This window comes from Setaria viridis, chromosome 7, assembly GCF_005286985.2.
Source record: "Setaria viridis chromosome 7, Setaria_viridis_v4.0, whole genome shotgun sequence".
Taxonomy (NCBI): domain Eukaryota; kingdom Viridiplantae; phylum Streptophyta; class Magnoliopsida; order Poales; family Poaceae; genus Setaria; species Setaria viridis.
Genome location: NC_048269.2, coordinates 35,461,271 through 35,472,499, shown reverse-complemented (window position 1 = coordinate 35,472,499; position 11,229 = coordinate 35,461,271). Strand labels below are relative to the sequence as shown.

The window sequence follows — 11,229 nt, the reverse complement described above, 5'->3', positions numbered from 1 at the left end:
CCTCACAGTGCAAGTCATTGTGGAATACTTGCAGATATGGCACTTGGTAGATGGGATGGTGCTGCAACAAGACATTGATGACCACCATATTTGGAAGCTCTCTAACACTGGTGTTTACTCAAGCAAGTCGGCCTGTGAAGCTTTCTTCACCGGTGCTGTTTGCTTTGCCCCTTGGAAGCGCATCTGGAAGTCTTGGGCGCCTTTGAGGTGCAAATTCTTCTTGTGGCTGGCAATACTTTAGCGATGCTGGACAGCAGACCAGTTGGCAAAAAGAGGACTACCTCATCCTGCCACTTGCCTGTTCTGTGATCAAGCTGAGGAGAATATCAACCACATATTGATCTCTCGTGCCTTTGCAAGACAAGTATGGTGTTCTATACTGCAGATCCTAGATCTTGCAGCAGCCTCCCCTCAGCCTGATTCCACGACCTTCTCAGGTTGGTGGTCACGGGCTGTCAAGGTCGTCCCGAAGGAATTAAAGAAAGGTTTTAATTCCTTGGTGACGCTGGTAGCCTGGGAGTTGTGGAAGATCGATGCGAGTGTGTCTTCAACGGCATTTCTCCTAGTTTGACTCAGGTGGCATGGAATGTATCTCAAGAAGGCTATGTTTGGTGTTTAGCAGGAGCTTCAGGCCTCCGAGAACTGTTGGCGCGTTCGCAAGCCCCGGGTGCGTTTCAATAGGGTCGCTGTGGCTTCCGTGAATACCAGCTTCCGTTTCTGTTTCTGTTTTTGTTTGTAGTTTCTGGTGGGAGCGATTCCCCCTATTTTTTCTTTTATTTGTTGTGTTCTGTATTCGATTTTTTCTTCTCCTATTAATGAAATGACGCGCGGTTCTCCTGCGTTGATCGAGGGAAAAATGCCTTAAAAACAAACCAATATTGTATGTATCGTAATTATTTAACTAATACATATATTGCATTGCGCATCCTTGCACTCTTAAGATCATGCACCTCTATCTTTCTATTGTGTGGTAGAGTTGATTATTGCACGTGAAAGCCAACCTTCGGCGTCACTATGGAAGGAGATGGTTGTGGTGGGGCCCACGGGGTTGCTCTTGGGGCAGTGCGAGAGACAAGCCTCCTTGGTTAGGTAGCAGTAGGGCCGTGGGTTTTGGTTGTCACAATAGTAGATAATACCAAATAAATATCCATCAGATATTTATTGATATGATCTACGGGAAGATAAATATGCTATACTTACCAAGAAATGCTGGTTATCCCACAAGCACAATTAACAATATGGACATAACATGCGCTAGGCTGTCTTTTCTGGTCCTCATATTGGATCAATTTGCATTCTAAAATGGACTGGACCGTAAGTTAGAGAGAATGAATCTAGCACAAAAAATATTAGGGAAATTAGAACTGTGAAAAAAGTCTCTCACAACTGATATGAACACTCAAATCAAGGAGCAAATAAGAAGAAAAATAAAAAAGGAGTGGCCCGTGTAGCCTTGATTTTTCATTTTAATGAATGGTTGGGAAAACCCTAATTTACTGTTCCCTAAAAAAACCTAATTTACCATCACCTATTCTTTTTATGCGAGAGCAATATTATTTATCAAATGGTAAATCTAGCAAGGCGAACTGCCATGGAGATGATGAGGTATCGATGATCTGCCATTTCAGTCGTGTTGCGCATCATTTCTTCAGGCCACAATAATCGGTGCCTAATATAATGTTGGGATGGGTTTATATACTGCCAGGCTCAAGCACCACGCAAAAATTGCTCAGATCTAGCTTACAGCCAACAAAATGTTAACTGTTTATAAAAGCAAATAAAAAGTACGCCTATGTTTCAAAATCAAGAGGGATTCGAGGGAGGCCATAGAGAGCGCATAGAAAAAAACCCAAATCGTATATTGTAATGGATAAAGAAAATCATCAAATCACAACTTCTATTCTCAAGATTTATTTTTCATGCTTCTTTTCTTCTTCCCGTGAACTTTACCTTCAATAAGGGATGTGGCAAAACATATCCAGATCTATGTACCCCTCTACCCCATAGAGAGTGAGTGTGAGAGAAGGCTCTCATACCTTTAGAGGAAGTCCTAGATCTAGCGACAATAAAGAAGAATGTTATGCGCCACAAGATCTTTGGTTGAGATTAATGAGGTGGGTTATGACCTAATTGCTCCTATATATCTTTGTATGGAATTAAATCTCTTTACTCCCTCAGTATTTCTTTTTCCGATATCCAAATAAAAAATTTAATGCAAATTAGTTCATCATAGCTGCCCGAACGTCAACATAATAGTAGTTGCGCATTGTTCTACTGCTAGATTTACTTTGAAATTAAAGATGCCTTTATTTTAAAAATATTTACATTTTGTTTTATAAATAACACACACATATCACATAGTGATCGACTGCCAGGGAACTATGATTGCAATTGCTAAATCTCGAGTAAATTTCAGAAAGCTACAACTACTTGTACCCTTGTTACACAAAACTATAATTTTTAAAGTCTACTTCAGAAAACTACAACTTTCATGGCACATATATGGATGACAAGTGGGACCGGAGCATGTAGCATTTGTGTGATTGACAAGTGGGGCCAGGCCACAAAAGTTGTAGGTTTTTTATACTTAACGATGAAATGATTGTAATTTTGTGAAATGAACTTTAAAGGTTGTAGTTTTGTGATAAAGAGCGTAAATAGTTGTAGTTTTGTAAAATTTACTCTATAAGAAAACCTCAGGAACATTGAAATTCCTTGATGAGCCAAATCCAAGCAACTCTATACTCAAGTATGAAACCGATGCTCTGGTAACTCGGTACTTCCAGTTGCAGCCACCGCCCTTCTCCGTACCTGCATAGGCAAGCCTCGCTTCATTCTGAGCGTCACGGAGAGCACGTGCTCGGGAACACTGGCATCCTTCCCGACGACGTCGACCACAAATTCTACAAACACGCTCGCGACAATGGACTTGATCTGCACGTAGGCCATCTCCTTTTCCAGGCACATCCTCGGCCTCGCGTGGAATACCGAGGTGTACCGGAACGGGCTCGCCGGCTGGAACGCGCCGTCCTCGCCAAGCCACCGTTCCGCGCCCAGTCATCGCCCCATATGTAGCCTCAAGCCTCCCCATGGCTGAACGTGACGGTCCACCCGCGAGTACAGCCGCATCGACTCGGTCCAGGAACCTGCCGACGATGAGGTCCTGCGCGCATGAACTCCGACCTCGCCTCGGCATCCCGGATCGTGCCCGAACGCAACCGTGCAGATGGTGTCGAACAAGGACACGGTGAGAGTCACCCGCACGTGTGGGCCCAATACCTTATCTCGCCGTCAGTTGGAACCCAGTCTGCAGGCAAAACACACGCCTACATTTCGGGCTCCTTCCGATGTCTTCTCCCACCCTCGTCGCCTCCAGCTCGGCGGCATATCCCAACTAATAAGATCCTAACGCTCAACGAGTAGAATAGAAGAAGCAACGACCTCAACAGATTATCACATCCAATCCCTTCGATCCGATCCATTCCTCCTCCTCGGCACCACAAAAATCCCAACAACTTACATGCTTTTACGTTCCATATAATCTCAACAGAACGCTAGCTACTCTATATAAACTCGATCATCCTACGTACGAGTACTTGATACACGCAGCACGCAAAACAAAGCCTCGATCATCTACATCATGGCGTCCTCCTACAAGTGCGTCGTGATCGCCTTGCTCGTCGTCTTCTCCAACCTGCAGCCATCCGCGGCAATCAGATCAGCCGACCCTGAAGCGGCGACAAGCACGCCGTCGTCGCGCCGGCACCTGCGCCGCGGGGAGCTCGTCACGCGCAGCTGAAATTCTTCTTCACACCAGACTTCCCGTTCCTCCCCAAGATCCTCCTCGACATCTGCCACGCGCTGTTCCCACCCCCGACCCCGCCGCCGCCGCCGTCGCCGGAGGAACGGGTCACGTGCCGGGCGCCTCTGGCGAAGAGGTTCGTGCCGGTGTGCGGGAGCTTCCTCACCAACTCCAGCGTCTCGGCGCCGTCGAGCGAGTGCTGTTACAGGGTAAGCTCGTTCATCGCTACCCCGACGCAGTTCTGCCTCTGCCATATCGCCAACGGCGACGTCGACTAGATGTTGCCGGCGCCTCTGGTGGACCAGGCACGCAGGGTCGGTGTCCTGTTGGCATGCACCGACTTGACTGAAGGAATGATTTATCAATTCTGCGACGTGGATGGCGATATCTACAGTAAGTTCTTGCGCGTTGGTTCTTCCAATAATATCCGTGATCCTCCATATATAATATGCTTCTGATAATTATCATGTAAGTATATCCTTTTTAGTAAGGAAACTAATCTGTATTTATTGAATAAACTGAGGAGCATGATGGATCCTCCGAGTCCACCGCCGGCACCTGGGAAGAAGGCTTAAAGGGGTATTCCTTTCAGCTTTGCTAGCTAGTTATTTCTGACGAGCCAGTGAACTGGTGACCTGTATATAAATCTGTTTTTTTTTTTGGTGCTGCAGGATTGGCATAGGTTGCAATAAAGAGGTTGATCAGTTACGGTTGTCAGGATACTAATGAGGATTGCAGATTCGCAATCATCATATGGTGTGTGTGGTGTGCCCAAGTTTCCCAAGAGTGTTAAGCGTGTGTTAGGAATAAAGTTTCAACCTCTTGCTTAGGAAGTGCCACGAGTCATTTAATTATTAGTCTTTGTTGCTCTATGTGCAACAACAGTGTAACATGAAGATGCTACAGTCTCTTCAGTTCAACTTGTGCTGTTCTCTCATAAAAAGGCTAGTGCTTTTTGAGAATTTGTATTGCTACGTATATCTATTGTTGGAACGATGGCATCCATGCACGCGAAACGTGTTTCGTCTCATGAACTTGGGATGACAAACATTCTGAGTCCCACCCCTCACCAACGCCACCCTCGCCGCCAAATCAAGGTCGTCACTCGCCACGAACCTTAAGAAGACGCCGTTTCTGTTTTCCAATTTTTTCGGGGCTTCACGGGGAAGTTTTCTGGAGCTACACTAGTAGAGAACTCGTCTTTAGTCCCGGTTGGTAGGGTGCATATCTTCCAAAAATCCATCCGGGATAAACCAATCGAGACAAAAGGGGGTCTTTAGTCCCGGGTCCTTCAACCGGGAGTAAAGTCACCCTTTAGTCCCGGTTGGATTTCCCAACCGAGACTAAAGTCCCACTTAAATTTTCATGCATGGCGCCTGAAATTTTCATGCATCACGTAGTACCGCGGCCCTTTTGTTAACTTTTAGTATAGTATTTAAACGAATGAAATTAGTAATTATACAATTACTATGTATATACACAATTCATATACACAATTCAACTAGTATAATGAAATCAACTATATATACAAATCGATCTTAGCGCGTATTATATATACTAAATCCTAAACTATATATCTACAATCTTCCCATCGAGGTGTTGCTCGGAGCGTCTAAATGTCGTCCATCATAATAAAATTCTCCTTGTGGATTTATCACCTCGTCCATTAGGAATCCAATGAGACCTTCACATATTGCCGCTACTCTTTCTTTCTTCAAGAGTCCTTGTTGAATATTTAACATCTATAATTTGGAAATATGTGAATGTTACACGAACAATTAAATATAAGGAGCTAGAAAATAATTAACTGGTAATAGTTTTATTTTACGTACTTTAAAGTTGTGCGGCATCATCTTTAATCCCTTGGGTCCCATAAAACTGTGCATGTGCTCACAGATGTAGTAGCCACATAGATTGTTCCTGTCTTAAGCACTTCAGTGCGGAAAAAAATAAGTTATGAAATATTCGTGTTATACAATGTACTAAATGTGCAGACTTCATACGTACCGGGAAGTCTATGTTCCATTTAAGTTTTTCTTTGAATGGACCTTTGTGTGTCCTTATGAATTGTTTCCATGCGCTGCGGATTAGAATAATGAATGATATAGTGTAACAGGGATAAAATTTAGGAAACAAACTTTTGCATAGAGATAAAGGTCCAAAATTATTACAAGCCTAGCGATTTTTTCAGTCAAGTGATCGAAGCTGGTACGTCGGATTAGAATAATGAATGATATAGTGTAACAGGGATAAAATTTAGGAAACAAACTTTTGCATAGAGATAAAGGTCCAAAATTATTACAAGCCTAGCGATTTTTTCAGTCAAGTGATCGAAGCTGGTACGTTGACATTAGTTCCTAATGTTGGGACCTTTTTTTCCCCAAAATTTGTAGAGTATCATGCCTGTGTGACCACATGCTTCAAGAAAAGCAGGAACTGGCAGTTTTATACAGGAATGGACATTTTCTTCTTATTCATGTGGTATATCCTCTTCTCCTTTCTAGTTTCTATTAAACTATTGATGATCGTCAAGAGCTGTTCATATGTTCATTGCTTATTATGTTGTTCATTCTTTTTTTAGCACGAGGACACATTGCATACTTTGCAGACAGACTTTGATCTGAGGACCATCCATCCTAGTGCTCAATGGCAAATATTGGATGATGTGAGTCATGCAATTCCACAACTTCTTTCTTCTGAGATGATGCGATTTTGTTTTTTAGTTTTTTCTTTGCCAATCAACAACATTTAGGTGCACGGAGACAATTTCTTTGTGACTGGCAATTTCCGTCCTATCAAGGATGAAGATGAGGATAAAGTGAGTTTGGCTGCTCTAAATTTTCTTGCTTCTATTTTCTTATCTGATTATAAACAAAATGACAACAGGTGAGGGCACTTTATCTTCAAAATCGATATCAGTGTAGAATTCGAAGATATAAGAGGGCATCTGAAAAACCCTTAGAAAACCTTGCCAAAAATATTGTGGTTATCCCAGACAGTGCTCCTGAAACCATACCACCTCAACAAGAGCAGAATATTGAGGTTACCCAAGATGGTACTCCTAGAGCTGCACCCCTTCAACAAGATCAGAAAGCTGAGGTTATCCCGGACAGTACTGCTGCAGCCACAGCCACAGTACATTTCATTCTCCAGCTTCAATTATTATGGAAAGAGTGCAATGCCCTATTTTGAAGCAGAAATAAAAGCGATGAAGATTCGGAATCTTTATGAGATGTCCATCCACTACAATGACATTCACCATGACTGTGAAGAACTTGCTATAGTTATTCGTGATCATTATGATAGGTACTACACTTTCACTTTAATGCTATTTTAGATTCCATGAAACTTGCAGTATTAGAGCTTGAGTTCTTTTACATTTTATTTTTCAGTGTTTTGGAAGATTTAAGAGGTTCACTTGTCAAATATCTGGTAGCACATGCTGTTGAGGTAAAGATGGCTAAGGAAGCTGTACTTAAAATCCATGGCAGGCCTATTAGGTAGGTTTGTTCTTTATTTTCTTCTTTTGTGTAATATAAAAAGCATTCTGATCCTTTTATATATTTATATAAATTGTTTTCCTATCTTCTTTCCTTGTTGGATCAAGTTATGTTTCACCTTTAGCCTACCCAACTTGCTTGGGACTAAAAGGTTATGCTGTTGTTGTAGAATTATTCTGATTGCAAAGCTCTTGTTTTCACTTGCGAGCATGTGCTTCATGGATCCAAAAGCCTTGGCTTTGATATAAAAAAGGAAGATATTTTTTAGGGGAATGGTTGAGGAGAAGGAAGATATTTTTTAGGGAACAGATGAGGAGAAGGAAGATATTTTTTAGGGGAATGGGTGAGGAGAAGTCTGGGATAAGGTCACTTAAAAAAGAATTCATTTGTCAACTTGACTATAATTAAAGTGACTGGATTGGCTAAGAAAGTGCAGTTAGTTTGTTGCTTGAGATGACTTACCAGTTGGGACATGTGCCATTGCTGTGGGTTACAGCAATCCCGATTATGTGTTTTGTGGATCAGATGACTTAATTCTCACCACCATACCTGCTGTGTCTCCTGGTGCCATTAGGTATGTTTCTAACTCTTTAGTCTACACTTTGTTGCCAACTAACTTATATCAACATCATGCCTTTTTTATTTTGTAGTGGACAAACTCTGGTATCTCAACAATCTGATATTGGGAAAGAAGTTGTTCTACAAGTTGTACAACCGAAGGGGTTTCTCGGGAGGTCCTGTTATCTGCAGTGGTGGCGTTTTTGGCATGATTGCTTGCGGGCTTTAGCAGATTTCGCTCGCTATTTCCACTGAAACAATCAAACTAATACTGAAAGAATGGCTGATCATTGAAGACGATGTAAGCTTCAACTTTGGATCCCAGCTTTTTCTTCACTTATTTTATTTATGTTTGTCCTTGTGCCTTTTTTAGGAAAACATAACTATTGAAGATATGCTTGACAGATTCAGGATCTAGCGCCTATTCACGTAGGATTGTCTTGTTCAGTCAGAGCTGCACTCCTAAATTTCGCATGTTCAGTTTCAACATTAAAACTTATTTCGATTGGGTTGTAAGAACTAAAGCCATGAAGTACGTGTACGGCTACTACAGAAAACAACTGTCATGCCGTTAGACCATTTTGGCATGTAATCAGACTACGTGGTTTCCACACATGTCCATATATTTGTTGTGATTATACTGTAATTTTACTCACCTTTGCTGCACCAAGCACATTCACCGTCCTTGTGTGAGCATGGTTAACTCAAATGGTGAGTTATTGTCTCGTAATAATAAACAAACGCCTCCTGAATTGGAAAGAGTATCCCTCATCTATATACTAAACTGGGAGAGCGCTCGGCTCTGTTCTCGGACAATCTGTTGTTTCCATGTACGCTCTTTCCGGTTCCCAGATTATTTCGAGTGGAAGAAAAAATTCATCTGCCGTCCTAGTTATTCATCTCGTAATAGAAAACTCACCGCGTTGATTGTTGACATTGTTCTACTCCACGGTAAATTAATCATGTTGCTCAATCTGTGATCAATCTTAGCTCAGACATTTCTTGCGTTTTTTCTTGAGATGATAAATCGTAAAATGATATATATTCTGGGACGAAAGGAGCATATTTCAAAAAGAAGACTAGAAGCTTGATATGTCCGAGTGGTTAAAGACACAGACTCGAAATTGGCGCCTCTGTTCCAGTTCTTCGCACTTGACGGTTTGGATGCTGCATTAAGCGTTCCGCTTGCCGCCGCCCACCGCATCGTTTGATTTGATGTCAAGAAGGCTCCTGCCCCGTATCACCCCGCTCCCGCGCCGTCCACGTCGTCCCGCGCGGGCGACGGCGTCGTGGCGGCCGCGCCAACGCTCGCCTGCCTCGGCGAGCTCGCAGCCGCCTACGCCGACGCCGGAATGGACGGGAAGGCCGCCGAGATGTGCCAGCGTGCCAGGGAGCTGTACGGCGCTCTTCCCAGGGCGGCAGACTGCAACCGCCTCCTCAGGCTCCTCGTGCAGCGCCGGCGCTGGGAGGACGCCCGGAAGCTGTACGACGAAATGCTTGCCGAGGAGGGCGGCGCGGATGACTACAGCACCTGCGTGATGTTGCGAGGGATGTGCTTGGAAGGGCGGGTGGAGGAAGGGAGGAAGCTGATTGAGGCTAGGTGGGGAGCGAGGTGCATTCCGCATCCCGTGTTCTACAATGTACTGATCGATGGGTATTGCCAGCGCGGGGAAATTCGGAGGGGAATGTTGCTGTTGGGTGATATGGAGATGAAGGGATTCTTGCCGACCGAGGTGACATATGGAGTTATCATTACCTGGCTCGGGCAGAAAGGTGATTTGGAGAGGATTGGGGGTTTGCTTGGCGAGATGAAGGTGAGAGGATTGTCCCCCAATGTGCAGATTTACAACACTGTCATTGATGCTGTGTGCAAACGCCACTCAGCATCGCAGGCAATGGTTGTTCTGAAGCAAATGTTTGCGAGCGGTTGTGATCCAGATGTCGTCACGTTTAATACTTTGATATCAGCTTTTTGCCGAGAAGGTCGTGCTCACGAGGCTGAGAAACTTTTTAGAGAGGCCATTAGGAGAGAGTTGGAGCCAAATCAAAATAGCTACACTCCTTTGATTCATGCCTTCTGCATCGGAGGAGATGTGACGGTTGCATCAGATTTTCTCGTGGAAATGATGGAAGGAGGGCATACTCCTGATGTCATCACGTTTGGAGCTCTAATTCATGGCCTTGTTGTTTCTGGGAAGGTAACTGAGGCCCTGAGTGTCAGGGATAAGATGATGGAGAGACAGGTGATGCCTGATGTCAACATATATAATGTATTGATTAGTGGTTTATGCAAGAAACAAATGCTTCCCGCAGCTAAGAACCTTCTTGCAGAGATGCTTGAGCATAATGTCCAGCCTGATAAATATGTATATACCACGTTGATTGATGGTTTCATCAGGAGTGGGAATATTAGTGACGTAAAGAAAATATTTGAATTCATGGAACAAAAGGGAGTCTGCCCTGATGTTGTTGGCTACAATGCTATGGTAAAAGGATATTGTCAGTTTGGAATGACGGATGAGGCAATTCTATGCATGAGCAGCATGAAAAAGGTTGGCTGCATTCCAGATGAGTTTACATATACTACGCTTATTGATGGCTGTGCTAAACAAGGCAACATAAGTGGAGCTCTGAGTTTGCTTTGCGATATGATGAAGCGGAGATGCAAACCAAATGTTGTTACATACTCATCATTAATAAGTGGATATTGCAAGATTGGCTGCAGAATTTGTTTTTGAAAATATGCAATCTGAAGGTCTCCTTCCTAATGTTATACACTATACAATCCTAATTGGTAGTTTATTCAAGAAAGATAAAGTAAGCAAAGCTGCTGCATACTTTGAACGTATGTTGCTTAACCGTTGCTCTCCTAATGATGTCACATCAAATTATTTAGTTAATGGGCTCACAAACAGTGTGACCTGGATCATCAACTCAAACTGTAGCAACAGTGTTAAGTTGCATGACAAGAATGCTCTGTTAGATGTGTTCAAGGGATTGGTTTCTGATGGATGGGACCCAAGGATTTCAGCATACAATGCTATTATCTTCAGCCTCTGTAGGCATAATATGCTTGGGAAGGCACTGGACTTGAAAGATAAGATGGTTAGTAAAGGACACTCGTCAGACCCTATTACTTTCCTTTCACTTCCTTATGGCTTCTGTTTTGTTGGAAAACCGAGGAACTGGGGGAGCATCCTTCCTAATGAATTTCAGAAGAATGAATTTGAGACAATCTTTAGGTGCAAGATGTTATTAGACCAGCATGCCGTTGACACAGTTAGCTGCGAAGTCTCGAGGATTATACAGTTATATGCTGAGGAGTTTCTGTCTATACAGAAACTGGAGAAGAGATTTGCTGGTTCTTGA

General features: G+C 43.3%; 1 pseudogene; it reads left to right on the top strand.

The window, feature by feature from the left end:
• The first annotated feature begins 3,640 nt into the window (after window positions 1-3,640).
• On the top strand, window positions 3,641-11,229 carry LOC140223532 (uncharacterized; annotated as a pseudogene).